The sequence below is a fragment of the Prionailurus bengalensis genome, chromosome A1 (genome assembly GCF_016509475.1).
Source record: "Prionailurus bengalensis isolate Pbe53 chromosome A1, Fcat_Pben_1.1_paternal_pri, whole genome shotgun sequence".
In the NCBI taxonomy this organism is placed as follows: Eukaryota; Metazoa; Chordata; class Mammalia; order Carnivora; family Felidae; genus Prionailurus; species Prionailurus bengalensis.
Window position 1 is genome coordinate 176,988,364 of NC_057343.1, and position 19,654 is coordinate 177,008,017.

The window sequence follows — 19,654 nt, forward strand, 5'->3', positions numbered from 1 at the left end:
TCTCCCTCTCTCTCTGCCCCTCCCCCGTTCATGCTCTGTCTCTCTCTGTCTCAAAAATAAATAAATGTTAAAAAAAAAAAAATAACATTGGTCACCATCATGGAACACCTCCTCACGCTTTACCTACATTATCTACATTTATTTTTTTTTTAATTTTTTTTAACCTTTATTTATTTTTGAGACAGAGAGAGACAGAGCATGAATGGGGGAGGGGCAGAGAGAGGGAGACACAGAATCTGAAACAGGCTCCAGGCTCTGAGCTGTCAGCACAGAGCCCAACGCGGGGCTCGAACTCATGGACTGCGAGATCATGACCTGAGCCGAAGTCGGATGCTTAACCGACTGAGCCACCCAGGCGCCCCCACATTATCTACATTTAATTCTCTCCCCCAAACCTATGAAATGCATGTGATTCTCTCTCTGTTTAAAGAAGGTGGGTAAGTTCTCAAGGACGCAGAGCAAATTCATAAGGGAAATCAAGATTAAAAACCCGGACTGCCTGCATTAACATATGTCAAACGCTCAGAAGTGCCTGGCACATAGTAAGCACTCAACGTGTTTGAGCTGCTTTTGTTCTTACTGGTGTCCTCAGCGTATTCCTGCCTGGTCTCAGCTGCACAGCCCACCTTCTCATAGTAAGGGCAGGCTCTGTTAACACCACGTATTTTAAGCAGGTCTAGAAGCATGAAAATACGTCGCAGCAAGAGCACTTTTCCTGCAAGCAGTTCTATTCCTGAAGGCTGATTCACTTGGGTCCCTCTGTTCCGTGTCTCATGCCTGCCAAACCTGCGTGGACCCGAGCGGTGTAAAGATAATAAAAGCAGGCCCTGAGGCCGAGTCCCAGGGAAGGCCCAGGGCACTCAGGGCCCTGATTTAAAATGCGCTGGGGTTGGCCTCATCTCAGCTGAGTCTCCTTCCCTTTTCAGTTCTGCCCGTTCACCCTCTGCGGGCTCCTGGGATGAGGCAACCATTCAATCCTGCTGTGCACCTGAAAACAGGAAGATATTCGGTGCATTCACCTTTGACCTATTTCTGCTGCTGTCATTCTAACAAGCAGGTGAGGAGAGCCCCCTGTCCCTGGGCTCTGCCCTGCCTGAAGCAGGCTGGCAGGCTGTTGTCCATATGCTGGCTTTGTCTGTTAGGTTCCCAGACAAAGCGCCCCAGAATGCCAACTGCCCCGGGTTTGGTTACTCTGTTCTTGACACATGATGAGCCCTCGGCATCGTGTGAATCCTGAGGATGGGATGTTGTGTGTGAGCTCCCAAGGGCGACTCAAGAACATCGGTCGTGCTGGCGCTCCCAGGCCCTATTTATTTCCAAATGATCCCGGCCCCCAGGAACCCCTACTAGAAATGGAGCGCGTATCTGGGTAAAGGCTTTGTAGAGACGATCCATCATTTGCAACGTATTTCATCATCTTTCTAAGGCTGGTACAAATGTTCTGCCCGAAGCCACCATGGGGTTCAGTTTCTGTGGCCTGGGCTCAGCCACGACGGTGATGCTGTAGCACTTTCTACATGTCAACCTCTGGGTGCACCACTTCGCGTACATTGTCCGGTTTCGTCCTGAGCATAGCTCCTGGGAAGACTCCAGATAAGTCACTCTCCTGGAATCAGGAACCAGGACCAAGGCCAGTGCGATCAGATTCCCCAGTGTGAGTGCTTTCACTCTTCCATCCCCCTGGCTGGTCCTCTTTGCCATCAGGCTTGGCTGAAATAACCTGGGGCAAAGCTGGAACCAGTATTTTTGGGGGTGTCTCTACCTGCACCAGACCTCTTACCCATGCATTATCTCATTTCATCCAGAAAATAGCCCTGAGGTACAGGAGATGATGTAGAGGCCCAACCTGCCGATCAGCTCGCCCGCGGCCACGCGTCTCAAGCAGAGCCGGATCCAGACCCAGGTCAGCGTGAACTCCAAGTCTGCGGCCAGTGTGTCACACACGTTGTTTCTACTGCACTGGGACATCTGGGTCTTCTGGGAGCACCGAGGGAAACATCTGTGCAGTGAGCACAAGTGGCAGGGCTGGTTACTTCCAGTGAGAGGGAAGCAGGGAGGAAAGGTCTGAAGCCAAAAAGACTTGGGGGTAGGGGACTGCCAGGGCGGGGAGAAGGGCGAGGAAATAAGAAGGCACTCCCCACGGTGCAGGAACAAGGAATCTGGGCAGAGCGTGCTCGTCCCATTGTCAGAATCAGGAGTGTCCACCCCTCCAATTCCTTCCAGATCATTCCAAACATCAGGGCTCGGTTTAAGCAGCACACGATCAGTGGCGCCTTCCTCCAGCCCACGCTCAACCCGATGTCTGCTGGCATCTGCAGTCTGAGCCTCTCTCTCTGGATGTGAATTGCGTACAGTCACGTACTGCGGTCTGTCTCAAGTGTCTCCAGATAGAAAGTTCCCATCGCACAGGAGGCACCCACTGAGGTGGGAAGTTGCTAACAGGGAGGACGCTGTCCTTTTTATTCTTCTCTTATTCTTCACAGGACCCAGAAGACTGGCAAAAACAGACATATGCTCAAATCAATGCATGTGGTGTGGAACTGATCCCATTTTATAGAGCAAAACAGAGGAACTCCTATAAATTAAGTCCGCAGTTCCAGGGTTATCTGATTTTTCTCTAACGATAAATCTCCTGATCACTACAACACTTCAAATTAAAGGCAAATAAGTGTGGATTGATTTAAGAAGGAAGAGGAGGAGGAGAAGGAGAGAGAAAGGGGTAGGAAAGAGGAGGTGGGAGGAAGGGAAAAAAGATGAAGGGGAGGAGAGAAAGGGGAGAGATGAGGAGGGGGAGAAGGAAAAGCAGGGGATGGAAAAAATGGGAGGAAATAATGAGAGGGAGGATGAGGAGGATGGGGAAGAGCTGAGGAGAGGAAGGAGGAGGGGGAGGGGAACAGGGGGAGGATGGGAGGAGGAAGAGGAGGGGAGGAGGGGGAGGAGGGGAGGAGGGGGAGGAGGGGAGGAGGGGAAGGAGGGCAGGAGGGGAAAGAGGGGAGGAGGGGGAGGAAGGGAGGAGGGGAGGAGAGCAGGAGGGGAAGGAGGGCAGGAGGGGGAAAAGGGGAGGAGGGGGAGGAGGGGAGGAGGGGGAGGAGGGGAGGAGGGGGAGGAGGGGAGGAGGGGGAGGAGGGGAGGAGGGGAAGGAGGGCAGGAGGGGGAAGAGGGGAGGAGGGGGAGGAGGGGAGGAGGGGGAGGAGGGGAAGGAGGGCAGGAGGGGGAAGAGGGGAGGAGGGGGAGGAGGGGAGGAGGAGGAGGAGGGCAGGAGGGGGAAGAGGGGAGGAGGGGGAGGAGGGGGAGAGGGGGGAGAGGGGAGGAGGAGGAGGATGGGTTAGAGCTGAGGAAAGGAAGGAGGAGGGGGAGGGGAGGAGGGGAGGATGGAAGGAGGGGGAAGACAGGAGGGGGAGGAGGGGGAGGAGGTAGAGGGGAGGAGGAGGAGGATGGGTTAGAGCTGAGGAGAGGAAGGAGAAGGGGGAAGGGAGGAGGGGGTGGAGGGAGGAGGGGGTAGAGGGGAGGAGGGGTGAAGGGGAAGAAGAAGATGATGGGGAAGAGCTGAGGAGAGGAAGGAGGAAAGAGGAAGGAGGAGGGGGAGGGGAGGAGGAGAGGAGGAGGATGGGGAAGAGCTGAGGAGAAGAAGGTGGAGGGGGAGGAGGGGGAGGAGGGGAGGAGGGGAGGAGGAGGAGGAGGATGGGGAAGAGCTGAGGAGAGGAAGGTGGAGGGGGAAGGGAGGAGGGGGAGGAGGTGAGGAGGATGGGGAAGAGCTGAGGAGAGGAAGGTGGAGGGGGAGGTGAGGAAGAGGAGGATGGGGAAGAGCTGAGGAGAGGAAGGTGGAGGGGGAGAGGAGAAGGGGAGGAGGGGGGGAGGAGGAGGATGGGGAAGAGCTGAAGAGAGGAAAGAGGAGGGGGAGGGGATGGGGGGAGGAAGGGGAGGAGAAGGAGGACAGGGAAGATGTGAGGAGGGGAAGGAGGAGGTGGGGGCAGAGGGGGAGGGAGGAGGAGGAGGAGGTTTTGCTCTGGAATGGGACATAGAGCTTAAAACTGAAATGGGTACAAAATCAGATTGGTGACAGAAATAGCACTCTTTTCCGAAGCATGAATTCTATTTTGCCTAATCTAAAAAGAGATTTTTCTGCGATACAAACCTCCCCGTCTGTGCCTGCTTCACCAAGATGTAGGCTTTGATCGACTCCATCGAGTATGGAAACCTAACCCACCGCAGAATGAACTATATTCGGGGCTCTGTCAGGTTAGTCTCCAAAGAAATCTGACGGACAGGGCCGAGTCTTGAGGCAACACAGAACAGATAACCAGAGTCTGCAGCCCAGCCATCCCTCACGCGGCACAGCCTGGCACTGGGATGGTCCTCCTCGCGGGCAGACCTCGGTGACCGCCCCGGAGACCTCCCGTGCCCACTGCAGGGCTTGACACGGGAGCTGCTCCGCAAACAGTCACCAGCTCACATCTCTGAGCGTACAAACGCGGGCGACGACCGCCAAACTTGACCTACCATCAGGATTCGCCAGCTAATCTCAAAACTGGCCAGATTTCAGACTTCTTCTACAACATGGGTTTTCACGTTTCTTTTCTGTGGCATGTACTGTTGATAACGAACCTCACAGATGATTCGAGCATTCTGGGTATTTATATGGGACTTGAACCTTCCCTGAGGATTCAGACCTGTACCGTGAGGTCAGATTTGACCAAATGTGCGTCTGTGATGTAGGCAACAGGTCTCGTTCTTGTCTTTTCTCTCACTTATCGTGGTTCAGAATTCTGTGTTTTGGGCTTACTTATCTTGTGTCTGTTTGCCCCCCTAAAAGTACTGATGTCCATAAAGACCAGAACCCTATCTAGCCTGTTCACCACAGAATATGACCTGGCACTAATATGACGAATGACACATGGCAGGTGCTGCACAAACATTGAATAAATGAATGAATGAACGGGTTGGATCAAACACCTCTTGGCTTCTTAGCTCCCTGAGACAGACTCTGGGGCTCAGTATCACCAGAAGGCCTTTGGCTGCCTGCTTGGGGTCCCCAAGCCCTTTGTGAGTTAGCCAGTCATGTCAACATGGTGTTGGGACCCCAGATCTGACCTCCAGGGTGGCTGCAGGTCCTCATTTGGCACAGTTGAGACCAGGGGAGCCTTCGCCATAAGGGTGAGCTTGTGCTGGGGGCCTGGAGGACAGGCCCACTATAGAGCTTACTTGACCACTGTCCCAGTCAGGACCCGGCTTGGGAAGAGCATCTCTGACTTCAGCGGCCAGCACCAGCATATGCACACACAGGAGGGCAGCAGGAAGGAAAGTATATCCCCCCTACACACCTGGCCATAACCCCAAGGTCAGGGAGACATGCACTTGGGGAAGGTGGGCCATATATAATAATGCATAGTCTGATAGAGCTACATCTCTATTTTGCAAGACCTGTCCTCTAATGAAGTCACAGCAGGTGCAAGACACAGAGGGGGCTGGGGCAGGCCTCGGGAGAGACAGTGGTGAACATATTCCACCCCTGGCACATGTTCTGGACTGCAGGCCCAGCCCCAACCCTCCAGGTAGGCTTCCTGTGGAATGACTTCTTCAATGAACCCATCCCTGTCCCGCTGCTCCGTCAACCACGGACACACTGACCTGCTAATCAGGCTCGTTCTCACCTCCAGGACTTTATACAACTGCTTCCTTTCCCAGGACCCTCTTTCCTCAGGTCTGAGCATGGCAAGGTCGCAGCTCAAACACCACCTTTCAAAAGAAGCCTTCCCTGACCACCTACTGATATGCACCCAAAATGATTTTGATCTTGATTTTGTTTATTTCTCACTTGCTTCTAAGTTCCAAAACCTGAGACCATGCCACCTTTCACGTACTCCCTTAGCCCAGCACAGGGAAGCACACAGAAGGCACCTGATAAACATTTATGCAGGTAAATGAGTACGTGACTGAGTGACTGAGTGCATGTGCTCAGTTCAACAGTGAGGACCAACATGACTTCCCAGGGTCCATTCATTACCAGGCCTGTCCAGTCAAGACACTAATCCCAAGTCCCCTGGGACGGTGAGGCCAAAACTCTCAGGAAGAGTCTCCCTGTAAGAACAGGCTCTACGTCCAGGTCCTGGCAAGTTTTTATTTTTATTCAACACTGACTACATGGCAAGCACTTGACCTGCAAGCCTTTGTCTAATTCACAGCTTCCCTCTGAGTGGCCACCATGGTGACTCCCATTTCACAGATAAGAAGCCCTACTTGGGGAGGTTAAGCAGCTTGTTCAAGGTCTCTTGGCTGTGAAGTCAAGGACCTCGTTTGGCCCGCCCCTGGTGAGCCAGGGCTCAAAGGCCTCTTTCCTGCCTCCCTGCACCCCTCCAAGTCAGTCAGGAAGCCTGTGCCCGCAGGGGGCAGTGTAGGAAAGAGCTGTTCTCTGAAATGGCTGTTCCCATCCCTTCACCCAGCAAGTATCGACCAGGCCCTTGCTCTGTGTAGGTGCCAAGGTCAAGGGCTGGAGCACAGAGACGGAGCCCCACCCACCTGCAGCTCAGGGACACCCATGCTGCAGTGAGTCACAGCACAGTGGTCTTCTAGAAAGGTTTTTCTTAATTAAACGTAATTAAAATTCCTCAGGTTTTGAAGATTTCTTAAAATTCCTTGGGGGTGGGGGTTGGCAGCGAATGTGGAGTGAGCCCTAGCGTCTCAATTCAGGGGACACACTTGAGGCTAGGGGTAGCAGGACGGGAAGGTGGGGGGCCTTGGCCACACAGGCAAGCTGGCTAGGTGGGCTGGCCTCCCAGGGCTTGCCCCAGTTTGGAGCCATTTCCTCCCCCAATTCTGACTTCCTAGCTCTCCAGCCGTGAGCTCTGGACCCTGGCAGAGGACCACCGGGCACTGGTGTGGAGAAACGTGCCCTGCTCAGTATTTTGTAGCAGGTCTTAAAGTAGAGGCACCAAGACCTCTGCTGAGACACTGGAATTTTTCAATTTGAAGCCCAAAGTTCGCTCTCTCGCTCTCTCTCTCTCTCTCTCTCTCGTTCTTTCGTTCATTCATTCCTGGCAAACTGCGTGTTCTCTCCTCCTTCCCTGGTGAAGCCCATTGTCATTCCGGCAGCATTTCAGCCCACTGCAGGCATAGCGGAGGCTCCCTCTTCCAGATTTCTCTGTCAAATCGCTGGCAAGGACAAAGCCGTTGGGAGCAAGATGCGGTAACTAGCTTTTTAATTTCATGGCCCGAGGTTGTCAGGACAGTGCAGAGAGCATTGCCAACGATTCGGAGAGCGGCCCATGAATCTGGGGCACAGCAGGCAAGAACAAGGGACACTTCAGCTGGTGGGGGTGGGGCTGGGTGCTTGGCAGGCACTTGGAGGAGAAAGTTCTCTTCTTCCAAATTTGTTTCATTTGGATCCCATGTTAATTTAAAAAGATCAGTTCAGCAATTTTTCGCCCTTCCACAAGAAAGTGTTTTAGACGGCTGAGAAAGCAAAAAAGAAGTGTCCTTCTCCAGCGGGGATAAGGATCAGGTGGTCAGAGGCTGCTATGAAATGGGGCTTGTAAATTGGAGGGAGAGCTGCTGTATTTCCAAATCATTTTTGCAAACGTGGATGACAGCACAAATGCACCTCCAGATTAAGACAGTGACACTGTCACAGTGAAAAGACCTGCATCCCAGCCCCAAGCTCAGGGACAGATTTGCCGTGTGACTGTGGGTCAGGGGTCCTCCCTCTCTGAGCTCTGCAAATTGAAAGGACTGAAGAAGATAATCCCTAAAATCCTTTCCCACCTTTACGCTTCTCTGCTTTTTTTCCAAGCCCATCATTACCTTAAATCTGGAGTCTCTGGTCTCATGGGTGGGACCTCAGCTGGGTCTGAACTGAGAGGACTGAGCTGTGCCCACCCAGGAGGGGAGTTGACAGAACCGCATCACGAAGGACAGTCACCGCCTGACAGCCGCACTGCCCGAGATTCCCCGCTGGACATACCCCATTAACCTTTTACACAGTTAAAGTGGTAAACTTGCGCTGGAGTTGGGATTCACGGTTCCCACAGCTCCGTCAAATGCATTCTCTTTCCAATTCCTCACATCCACCCCATAAAGTGAGGTCCTGGTATTTGCTCCATTTTACAGAAAAGGAATGTGTGATTCACGGACCTAAAGGTGGCCCAAGTGTGACCAGAACCCCCTTCCCCAGTACCCTCTGGCCTGCTCTGGGCTAACATACACAAGGTCTGCTTCCGGGAAGTGGCCCATAAGGGGAAGAGAAGCCAGCATGTGCGTCTTCCCTCCTGCCTCCCTGCAGCCTCACAACTGCCCCCTAATTGGCTGTTTTTGTCCAAGGCTCCTAGTCTCCAGCAACATGAACGGACGCTGGGTGATTTAAGCTGAAAGGGAATTTATAGACAGGATACTGGGCAGCTCATGGAACAGATGGGAAGGCTGGAAAATGAGGCTTAGGAAGCAGGCAAGAAAAAAGCGAGGCCACACGGCCAGAATCAGAACCCAGACTCTCGCGACGGCTCCAGCCCAGTAATGTCACCATCGCAGCTGCCACGAACGCACAGCCCCTGGCTCCCCACAGCTCCGCACGATCTCCGCTGGCCTTGGCCACGCGCCTGCACCTGAGCTGCAAGGGAGGCTGGGAAGTGGGGGATGCCTGGCATTTTCACCTTCTTATAGCGAGGCTCTGCCTCTCAACAAGTCGCCGAGGGTGGCGCCAAGCCCCAAACGGGAAGGGCGCCGGGATGCCAGGCAACCACAGAGATGGGAAATGTGCACCATCCGTCAGGTAGGCTCAGTAATGCTGTGTGAACAAGACTTCCTAAATCTGAGTGGCTTCAAATATTAAAGATTTATTTCTTGTTCACTCTACATATCCATCAAGGGCCAGCTGGGGGCTCTGCTCCAGGTCATTCTTTGCCCAGATCTCAGGCTGACAGCACAGCCACCATTTCAGATACTGCCCACTGTCACCCCGGCAGAGCGAAAGGGAGATTCGAGTGACACATGTCACTTCTACTCATGGCTCACTGGCTGCACTACTCACATGGCCCTGCTTTGGGGCCAGCAGGTGCAATCCTGCCTTGGATGTAGGAGACAGAAAGCTGGGAATATCCGAAGAGCATTAAGGATGCCCACAGTCCACTACATGAACCCTGCCAACCACAGCCCATCTAGGGAGTGAATAGAGGAAAAACGCCCTGAAATGGAAATACGTGACCTGACTTTCATTCCAGGTTGAGCTACCAAGGTCTGTGTGTTCCTCTAGCACCTCCAAGGCTCGAGGGATCCCCCACCTTTGGGTGTGGTCACAGAAAGCCGTCCACTCAAATTTCAAATGCCAACAGCAAATGTCAGAGCACCATCTACCATGAAGCATCGAAGGGCCAGGCGTAATCCCACAGCCAGAAGTGCAGATCAGCCCCCTGGAGCTCAGGTGGGCAGGCGGCCTCCTCCTCCTCGCTCACGGGCTCCTTAGTCACTGCACTGTTTCCCCAGAAAGATGGATACTTCTCTGCAGCTCTACGTTCTCTCTGAAAATAAACCCTCTGCCTGCAACTGACGGACAGCAGCAGGAGCTGGGACGTCTACAGGCCACTGGGGCCATAATCTGCTTCAGCCACAGAGAGACAACAGACAAGCGGAATCCCAGAAAAGTGCAGAGAACCAGGCACGGAGAGTGAGGGTCTGCATCTCTGCAGGATCTCACACACCTGGGTCCGACTAGCTACACAGCCCTTCCTTAAGTTGTGATGTTGACACTTCTAAAAGGAGCGAGAGCAGGGGTGCCTGGGTGGCTCAATCGCTTAAGCGTCCCACTTCAGCTCAGGTCATGATCTCACAGTCCGTGAGTTCGAGCCCCACGTCGGGCTCTGTGCTGACAGCTCAGAGCCTGGAGCCTGCTTCAGATTCGGTGTTTCCCTCTCTCTCTGCCCCGCCCCTGCTCATGCTCTCTGTCTCAAAAATAAATTCTAAAACGTTAAAAAAAATTTTTAAAGGAGGAAGAGCAATTATTGGTAACAACTGGGCCAAGGACCAACAGACTAAATACAAAAGCTCCCATCGACACCCAGGCCAGGGAAGAGGGCGGTTGTAGCTTCTGACAAGTGGGCTTCATAGATACAACACAGACCCCTAGTCTCCTCCCATATACATGTGCCACTTCTTCCTTAATAATATGAACCACAATTTCTAACTGGAGGCTGCACCAGAAAGCTCTCCAAGACTGTGGCCAGCCATCTTGGATCACCAGGCAGCATTCCCAAGATGGTGGAGCTTAGGAGTCTGAGGGTCAGAGAGCCACCCTATCCGCCCAGGACTGCCTTCCTCCAGGCTTTTCCATGAGACAGACAAACTCCTGTCGTGTGTAAGCCACTGCTATTTTGCGGTTTACAGGTCTTAGCAGCAAAATGCAACTGCGAACAGCTCTAACAGAAGCAGACGAGTCATGTTAACCACACTCCTGTTTTCAAAGGAGTGTGGAGCTGGCTGAAAGGATGAGCTTCCTGCTTGGATGACCTCCTGGATGGGTCTGGGGATGCAAGAGCGGGACTGGGGCTCAGTCTGGAAAAGGGAGCTGAAGAGAGCTGACTTATGTTGCATCCCACGATGAGAAGTGGGCATTCTGGTGGCAAACTGTGAGGGTGGGAGTGAAGATGGGCACGGGGAGAGGGGCCGGGAGATAAGCTGGACAGAGGCTTGTGCACTCGCGAGGAGAAAAAGCTGATCACGAATCCCTCATGATACGGGAAGCCCCCTATGAGCGAGAAGGTTGAAGGTACAATTTGCGGTTTGTTTTTTAATTTTTTTTAATGTTTTTTTCACTTATTTGTGAGAGAGGCAGAGACAGAATGCGAGCGGGTTGGGGCAGAGAGAGAGGGAGACACAGAATCCCAAGTAGGCTCCAGGCTCCGAGCTGTCAGCACAGAGCCTGACGCGGGGCTCGAACTCACAGACCGTGAGATCATGACCTGAGCCGAAGTCGGACACTCAACCGACTGAGCCATCCGGGCGCACCCCCGTTTGTTTTTTAATGTTGCTGAAATGTCAGTGCCTCCTGTGCTACCCTCAGAATTTCAGTCGGTAATAAAGAATCAAGATGCTGAGTTCCCTACAAAAACCCACAAGCTACAAGGAACAGGGTAGAGGCACAAGTGCCAAAGCAGAGGTGACCATGGAGAATTGCAGAAATCGTGGAGGGGGTCAGGCTTGGCCTTCTGCAGGGCTCAGGATGGCCATGGTAGGGGTGGGGGTGAACAGTCTTATCTAGATCTCAAGGGGCATGTGACACCTGCCACTTGTCTCCTCACTGCTCGTCTCCAGCTTCACCCAGTCTGTGCTGTCCTAGAGAAATTTCTACAAACCGCACATCGGATGCTGGTCCTGCCCTATTTAAAGCTTATCGTCGCCACCCCAAGGTCAAGTTCAACTGCCAAAACGGTAGCATCTGAGACCCCAGTCCACTTCATCAACTTCATCTCTCTCTCTTTTTTGTAAGTTTATTGACTTTTGAGAGAAAGAGAGAGAGAGAGAGAGTGTGTGTGTGCACAGGCAGGGAAGGTGCAGAGAGAGAATCCCAAGCAGTCTCCACACCATCAGTGCAGAGCCCGACTTGGGAGTTCGAACCCATGAATTGTGAGAGCCGAAATCAAGAGTCAGACACTTGGGGCGCCCGGGTGGCTCAGTCGGTTAAGCATCCGACTTGTGCTCAGGTCATGGTCTCACAGTTCATTGAGTTTGAGTCCCGCGTCGGGCTCTGTGCTGATAGCTTGGAGCCTGGAGCCTTCTTCAGATTCTGTGTCTCCCTCTCTCTCTGCCCCTCCCCTGCTCACACTCTGTCTCTCTCTCCCTCAAAATAAATAAACATTAAAAAAAAAAAAAAAAAGAGAGACACTTAGCCAACTGAGCCACCCAGGTGCTCCAAACTCCTCTCTTGCTGGTCCCCACCACACCCCACCCCAAATACATGCTCTACAACCCCACAGAGCTTGGAGACATGCAACTCTTTTCAGAATATACCTATGCTCTTCAAGCTTCTGGGCCTTTACCGAAGCTGACCCTCTGCCTGAGACTCTGAGCCTCTCCTTCTCTACCTATTATCCAGGGAATCTTAATCACAACAGAAGGGAATTCTGGCTGATTCATGCAGTAAAGGAGGTAGTAACGGACATAGTGTGGCTCCCAGAATCTCTGGGAAGGCCAGAGATCCAGGCTTGAGGATGACAAGGCCAGGAGCTGCACCCAAAGTCCCACTACTAGACATTTCATGGTGACACTACTGCCCCATTGCTGGGACAGACAAGGCAGCAGCTGCCTCTGATGCTGCCCATGCAGGCACCGGACCCATGGGGGAGCTCCATCGTGGCCCCTCTGAAGGGGGTGCCACCTCCCCCTTACTTCTTCATATGCCCCCCTGCGGCATCAGCGGGCCAGGGTGATCTCTGACAGTTGGAGTCCAGGCTACATGTTTGGGAAGCGGAGAAATCAAGTCTCTGGGCTCTACGCCTCCTGCCAGCACTCATAAGCTGGAGACTGCCCAAACGCAGGAACGGTGCTCAAAGGAACTTCTAAAAAGAAGGGCAAATGCCCACTGCGCTCATCAGGACCCTGCTCCAACAGTGCCTCCTTGGTGACATTCTCCACGGCTGTGTCGAGCAGTTCCCTGCACCCCTTCTGTTCCCTCTGTACCCACCTCCCTCCTCAAGCACTCTATTAAGGACCTCCCTCCAGGTTTTGAACTCTTCCAGGATGAGGACCAAGGCAGAGATCATGTCTGTATCTCACCTCTCCCCTCTAGCCCTCTGTACCTAGAACAGAATGTGGGTATCATTATTTCTGAGTGAACAAATAAGTGATTTAGCTCCACTACCAAGGACACATACGACAAGAGGACAATGAGTAATAACCGTGACGTATGTATGCACTTACCGTGCCCTCATTTCTGTGCTAGGTACTTCATGTACAATATTTTATTGACAAGTAGGGCTGATTTGGGTCCTCTCTGTTTTGCAGGTGGGGAATGTGAGGCCGATTAAAGACGTTAAGCAACTTGCCAAAGACACTCAGCCAGCACTGCTGACCTGGGCCCCAAACCAGAAGGCTACCTCAGAGGGTTGGCCAGAGAAGGCAATGGAAGGAAATCAGGAAGCTGGCCCAGCACTACGTAAGTCCACGGGCAGCTTCTAGAGCCTTCCTACCTAGGTTGTCTCAGGGGAGGGTAAAGACACAGGGTGCGGGAGCTCCCAGTGGCTCCCTACACTCCTCTGTCCTTGAGCCCCGAAGGATATAAATGTCCCACTATAGCCTGGAGTCCCCAGCAAAGCAGACACCAGGGCAGGGCTGGGGGTGGGGGACAGCAGACAGCGGGTAGAGGCAGGGGGAAGAGCAGCAGGCTGTCATAGATCTGGGCAGGGACGCTCAACCACCCAAGGGCCACATTAAACAACAGCCCCTTTGGCCCGGAAAGAGCTTCCTGAGTTCAGGAACAATAAAATCTACATGCACATACCTCCTCACCCGTGCACAGGCCCTTCCCTGTTCAACAAACCATCACCAGTCTTCTCTCTAGAACCACCACAGGTAGCATGGATCTAGAACGTAGCACCTGCCAGGCACCACATCCCTTGGAGGTAGGTCCTGTAATTACTGTCATATCACACATGAGAAAACGGAGGCTCCAAGAAGAGAGCTGACCCATGATTCATAGCTACAACGTGGTGGGCGGGCCAGAATTCCATCCCAGGCCCATCTCCAGAGGTCACAGTCCTCCTAAAATGTTACAGAAGGCAGAACCCAGGCTTTAGGCATCGGACAGACCCAGCGTGAACTTTGCTTGTGACCTCCCCTCCCTGCACCTCAGCGTCCTCATCTGTAAAATGAGAAGAATGTCTGTCTGCCTTGCAGGGTGTCACTGTCCCAACTACAGATAGTGGGGGCCCCACCGGGGCCAGGTATACAGTAGGCGCCCAATAACTATCACTTCCCTCCCTCTAGCTGGGGCAATCTGCTTCTCCTCCTGCCATAAATCTTTGGAATTTCAGCGGTGTTTCCAGGAAGATCCAACACACCCTAAAGCCAGCTCTCTCTCAGAAATGGAAGCGACTTCCCTCAGCTCAGAGACCTCTGCTTGCCCTGACAGGGCCTGGCTACAGAAAGTGGCCCCTGAGCCACACCCAGACACCCAGCACCTGGCCTCTCTTTGCCTCTGGGGTGGGGGTGGTGGGGTGTCGGGAGGGTCATTCCCCCGGGCCTCACGGTCCAGTCCTCGAATTTAGACGTTCTCTCCAAATACACCGTCACAGAGAAACGCCAAAGGAGCAAAGAAGGCAACTGTCACACAGCTTTCAACTTTGTCCAACGGTTATACCACAGGGCGTGTGGCACACTTATGAATTTATAGGCATCACATGTGTGTCACGCCTGAATTATCTTAGAAGCAGCACCATCACATCACATCACACTGTATTGCACGCATCTGAAAGATGTTAGATTGTCACCGCTGACACCTCTCACAGAAGGTTCTTCTGGCCACCCTGTTTCAACTCCCTTCTTCTGACAGATAAACGGTCAGGGAGAAGATGTCACCCACATATTCAAGGGAACCTTTATCAATGGCAATTGCTGTTAGGTCAAAGTGGGCACAAGGGTGGAGGCTGGGAGTAGGACTTGGGGAGGGGACGACGGGGAGAAGCTGAAAACCCGCATGCCGAAGACCATCACCCTTTCTGGCCTGTTGATGGGTCCAGAAATTTCCACCTAGAGAGGCCACAGTCCCTGACCCTGGCCCGTTGTCAGAACCTCCCAAGAAAACTTGTTTAAAAATGCAGATGGCCATGACTCACCTCTAGGGACTGCTTCTGTAGGTTTGGGGGGATAGCTGAGCATCTATATTTTTAATATAAGGGCCTCAGGGAATTTGGACGGCTGCCAAAGTTGAAGGACTGACTGACGCTGTCTCAAAGGGGGCACATAGTAAATGAGGCTGACTTGTGGCCATTTCTAGACATGAGCTGAAGGGATGGGCCCTGTGAGAAGGAAGTTGATTCAATGATGCATTCAGTCACTCATTCATTCGTTTTTCAGTTATTTCTCAGCTGATGGATTTAGCGGGGGAATGCGGTCAGGGTTGTATCAGTCAGACTGCACTAGGGTCTGCTGTCCTAACAAACAGCTCCAAAAGCTCAGTGGCTTCGAACAACCTAGGTTTATTTCCCACTCCTGCCACATGTCCATTAGGGGCCAGTGGGGCCTCTGCTCCACACCTCCTCCCTTTGGGACCCAGGATGACAGACCAGCCACTACCTTAAACTGTGCTTCTTATCATAGCAGATGGGAAGAGAGTTCTTGGAGCGTCCCATGTTGGTTTTTAAATGTTCCATCACTTCTGCTCACAACTCACTGACTAGAACTCATGACCTGGCCCCAACTAACCCTCAGGGTATTGGTTCATGACTGCTGTGCCTTTATGCTACAGCAGGAAGGGGTGCTTCTTCTATCAGTAAGGCAAAGCTTGCCCAGGAACCTCGGCTGATTATCTCTTTGGCCAGAAGCAGGGCCTACGGCCACCCCTAGCAACAGTGGCATCTAGGGAAGTATATACTTCAACAGGGCACGCTGCAGCCTCTTCTGCTGGTAAAGGAGGAGAATAGATACTGGATAAGCAACTAGAAATAAATAGGAAGACAGGGAGCGTCACTGGAGAATGAGAGACAATGTTGGCAGTGTGACAACAATGAGAGATGGTGGAACCGGACCCCAGCAGCAACAGCATAGAGGACTTGACTACGAACTCGGCTTCACTGGGCTCACCAGCTTAGGGGTTGGCTGAGTGGTTCCCTACGTCATCACAAGATTAAAACTCCCAAAGTAATGCATATGTTAATCAAGATTTCTCCCCCCAATCATAGACTACAACTGAGTGCATTAGAATGTTGTAGCAAGATGGTATCGTTAGCTATTAATGGCCTACTACAGGGGCGCCTGGGGGGCGCAGTCAGTTAAGTGTCCGACTTCAGCCAGGTCACGATCTCGCGGTCCGTGAGTTCGAGCCCCGCGGCGGGCTCTGGGCTGATGGCTCAGAGCCTGGAGCCTGTTTCCGATTCTGTGTCTCCCTCTCTCTCTGCCCATCCCCCGTTCATGCTCTGTCTCTCTCTGTCCCCAAAAAATAAATAAACGTTGAAAAAAAAAAATTAATGGCCTACTACATACCAGGTTCTGCATATATATGATCACCCTAATTTTCAGGACAACAAAAGGTAGGTATTAATATCATCCCACTTTACAGGTGAACAAGCCAACACTCATATTGGTTAATGGATGACCCTAAGTCAATAAGCAGAGGTGCTATGTCTAAACCCAACCCAGATTCCAAACTTCTCTCTTTCCTCAATATTATCTCAGGTTGCCTCTTTCCCTAGACACCTTTCAGGAATAATAATGTGAAATGACAACATGTTAAAAACACCAAAGCCTGAAATGATATCTGAGATGCATGTCTGGTAATAAAGGCGGTAATAGTATTGACTGGTGCTGAGGACTCCTGCTTATTAAAGCTCCGTTTTTTGACGTGTATTTGGATCCATTTTGTCATTAGATACGCTGGAAAATATCAGACAGAAACAAACAAAAAGCAGCTGAGATCACATGGTATAGATACAGCCAACACACTACAGACAGGCAATCTTGAGAAACTCTGGATGCTGTTAATTAGGAAATGAACAGCTGTCCAGCCTAAGAATTGGCAGGGCTCCCTGGATGACGACACAGAAACAAGGAGAAAAAGGGCCACGCCATGAACATGAATAACAATCAACAACGCATCTATCCCAAGTGGCTGCGGTGTCTAAATGCAGTCCTGGATTTAGTCATAGTGCTCTGGAATGCTCTTGCTTATGGACCAGGATCTTGGATTACATGGTTGGAAGGTTACCAGGGCAACCTTTCTAACCTGGGGGCTCACTGCCCCAGCCTCCTACTCTATTTAGTCATGTATTTAGTCTATTCTATACTTAGAAGAGCAAATTTCCCATTCATGATTTTTTCCATCCATCCATCATACATCTTCCAAGAGCCTGTATGTACCAGGCCCTGTTCTAGGTGAAACAGACAATCCCTTCATGGAATTTAGAGGTCAGCGGGAGGAGACAGAGGTAAATCAAACAACCCCCCAACCCAAAGGTAAATTTGCAACTGGAAGGTTATTAAACATTTGCTAAGGGCCAGGGATTATACTAACAGTACTGCCAAAATGGTGCTTAATCTTCTCCAAGGTCCTGAGGAGTGGAGGCTTGGAGAGGTGATTCAGCTTTCCCAAAGTCACACTGCCCCAAAGTGACAGTTGGAATTCCAATCCTGCGCCATCTGATGCAAAAAGCCCGTGCATGCACGTGGCTGCTTTTTCCTATCTCCCTTGGCAACCTATAGATCTCAATTCTTTCCAGCTCCTGCCCTTTCTGTTTCGAGACCTGAGTTTAGACTTAACGGAGTTTCCACTCTTGTATGCAATCTTTGATATAAAATATTCCAGAACCTAGTGCGTGAAATTCACTGGGATAAGGAAACCTGTTTCAGACCAGTTTTAAAACTGAGCTTCAACAATTATTTTTTTTCCTAAAGGATACCTGAAAACGAGACGACCTGGGCCAAAATTAAAGCAATGATCTGTATAGTTTCTAAAGGTGATGGATTATTAACGGAGCAATGGCGCCCCCCAGTGACCACTGTGTGCTACACATCCCTTGACTCGGATTGAGCACATTCTAGATGTAAGCAGTGGCTTCCGGTTGCAAGTCTGGATGAATAATAAGTCTTGATCACCTTGGCTCCTCAAACCCTCACCCCACCCCATTTATATCAATTCCAGAGGCAAGGTCGCAGACATGTGGTGCAGCATCTTCTCACGGTTCAGAGTTGCACCCACCGGGACACAAGGTCCCCATAACCCACAGTGAGATTGCCAAAGGGTGAACCACCTACTGCCAATCTCCAGGATCACATTTCCATTAGATCAACAGATTAATCCATCATTTCCTGCTACAATGCTTCTTTTCTGAAGGTTGTGGCTTAACCGATACCCACCCTCTACACACACACACACACACACACACACAATACACACACTCCGACCCTATCCTAAAACTAAGGAAACAGACAGGAACTTACACATTCACTTTGAACTAGGTATTGTGCTACAGGCTGCAGACACAGTGATGAAGACGTGGTCCCAGCTCTAAAGCTTACACTCTAGTAGGGGAAACAAATGGCTAATTAGTCTATAAACGATTCACTTTTAATTATAATAACTGCTACAAAAATGAGGCTCTGAAAGTCTATATCAAGGAGACCAAAACCAGATGAGGTCTGAAGGTCAGAAATGTGCCCTGGGGAAAGCGAGTCAGGTGTGCTGTGCCAAAAATAGATAAAAGGCTGGTCAAGGTGATCAGAGTTGGTTGGAGGAGAATAAACATGGGGCCCAGGTAGCCTGAACGGGGCTTCTCCTGGGGCTAAAGGTAGTAAGTGTGAGGTCAGTTAATAAGAACAGGCATTAGCTAATCTCAAGGATGGTGAAGTATTAAGAGAATGTCATTAACATTAAAGTTTGCATTTAACTGAGGAAGACTGACCTGATGTTAAAGGTGAATATAAACTAGCACCTGAATACTTATCTTGAGGATTAATTTAAACTCTCTTGAGTAGGAAACATTAGTGTGGAGAGCATCCCAAATCTCTCTATTCCGCCTCTTCCCAGTAGCCACAGATATTGCAGAATTTATTATTTATAACCCCCCACCCCACACTGCTTATGTAAGATGAGAACATAACAATGGCACACACGATTGCCCCAGTCCTGGGCAGGAGTTGAGCTAATAACAGGCAAAAGGCTGAAAGGAGACTACGGTGGGGGCAACCGCGGGGTTCTCGTGGTGAACTGCGGCTAAAAACAAGTCAGGATAAAAAGCCTTACCTAGTGTGTGATGCCAGCTAGATCTCAGAAGGAAGCATACCTTAGGTTAAACACTGCCAGATTTGGATTCGGAACACCTGAGTTCAAAGCCTCGTCTTCAGCCTATAGCTACGTGATCAGGGCAACAAACTCTTTGCGTCTCCATTTCTGTATCTGGAAAACAGCAGTAACAGTATCTGCGTTTTAGTTTTTTGTCAAGCCGTGTGTACCAAGTGCTTTAGCTTCATTCCTGGCATATTCCATTTGCTCGACATTAGTTTATTATTAGTATTACTACCGTCATTAGGACAGTGTCTAATAACTGGGAGGAAACCCACACACGTAAGAAAAAATTCAGGGAAACTTTTGTCTTCGTCACAATGTTCTGCTATTTTTCAATTTTCTAAATACGCACTGCTATTAAAATCTGAAAGGATAAAAAAATATCCACACATAATACAAATTTGACTAGTCTACTGTTTTTTCCCAAATTTCCCGGGCTCCTATTGTTCAAGGAGGACGTGGGTGTGCCTGTTAGGGCACAGATTTCTAGACCCTTACCCAGTAATACTGAATCCGAACATCTCAGGGACAAGCCTGTTAATTTATACTTTTAACCAGCCCCACAGATGATTCTTATAATCGGGCATTTGCCGAGACCTGCAGATTCAAGGCGAGCGCTGCAGCCACTGGCCGAGGAAGGCCAGCGCACGTTGCGGCAATCACGAGGGCCTGAGCCTA

General features: G+C 51.2%; 1 long non-coding RNA gene across 1 annotated transcript; it reads right to left on the reverse strand.

Annotated features, from left to right (window-relative positions):
- Window positions 1-1,288: 1,288 nt before the first annotated feature.
- Window positions 1,289-19,642, reverse strand: LOC122492169. Its single transcript, XR_006299562.1, has 3 exons — window positions 19,475-19,642; window positions 18,975-19,087; window positions 1,289-2,494 (listed from the first exon to the last, which is right to left on the reverse strand). It is a non-coding gene; the product is annotated as an uncharacterized LOC122492169 (long non-coding RNA).
- Between the last annotated feature and the right edge of the window lie 12 nt (window positions 19,643-19,654).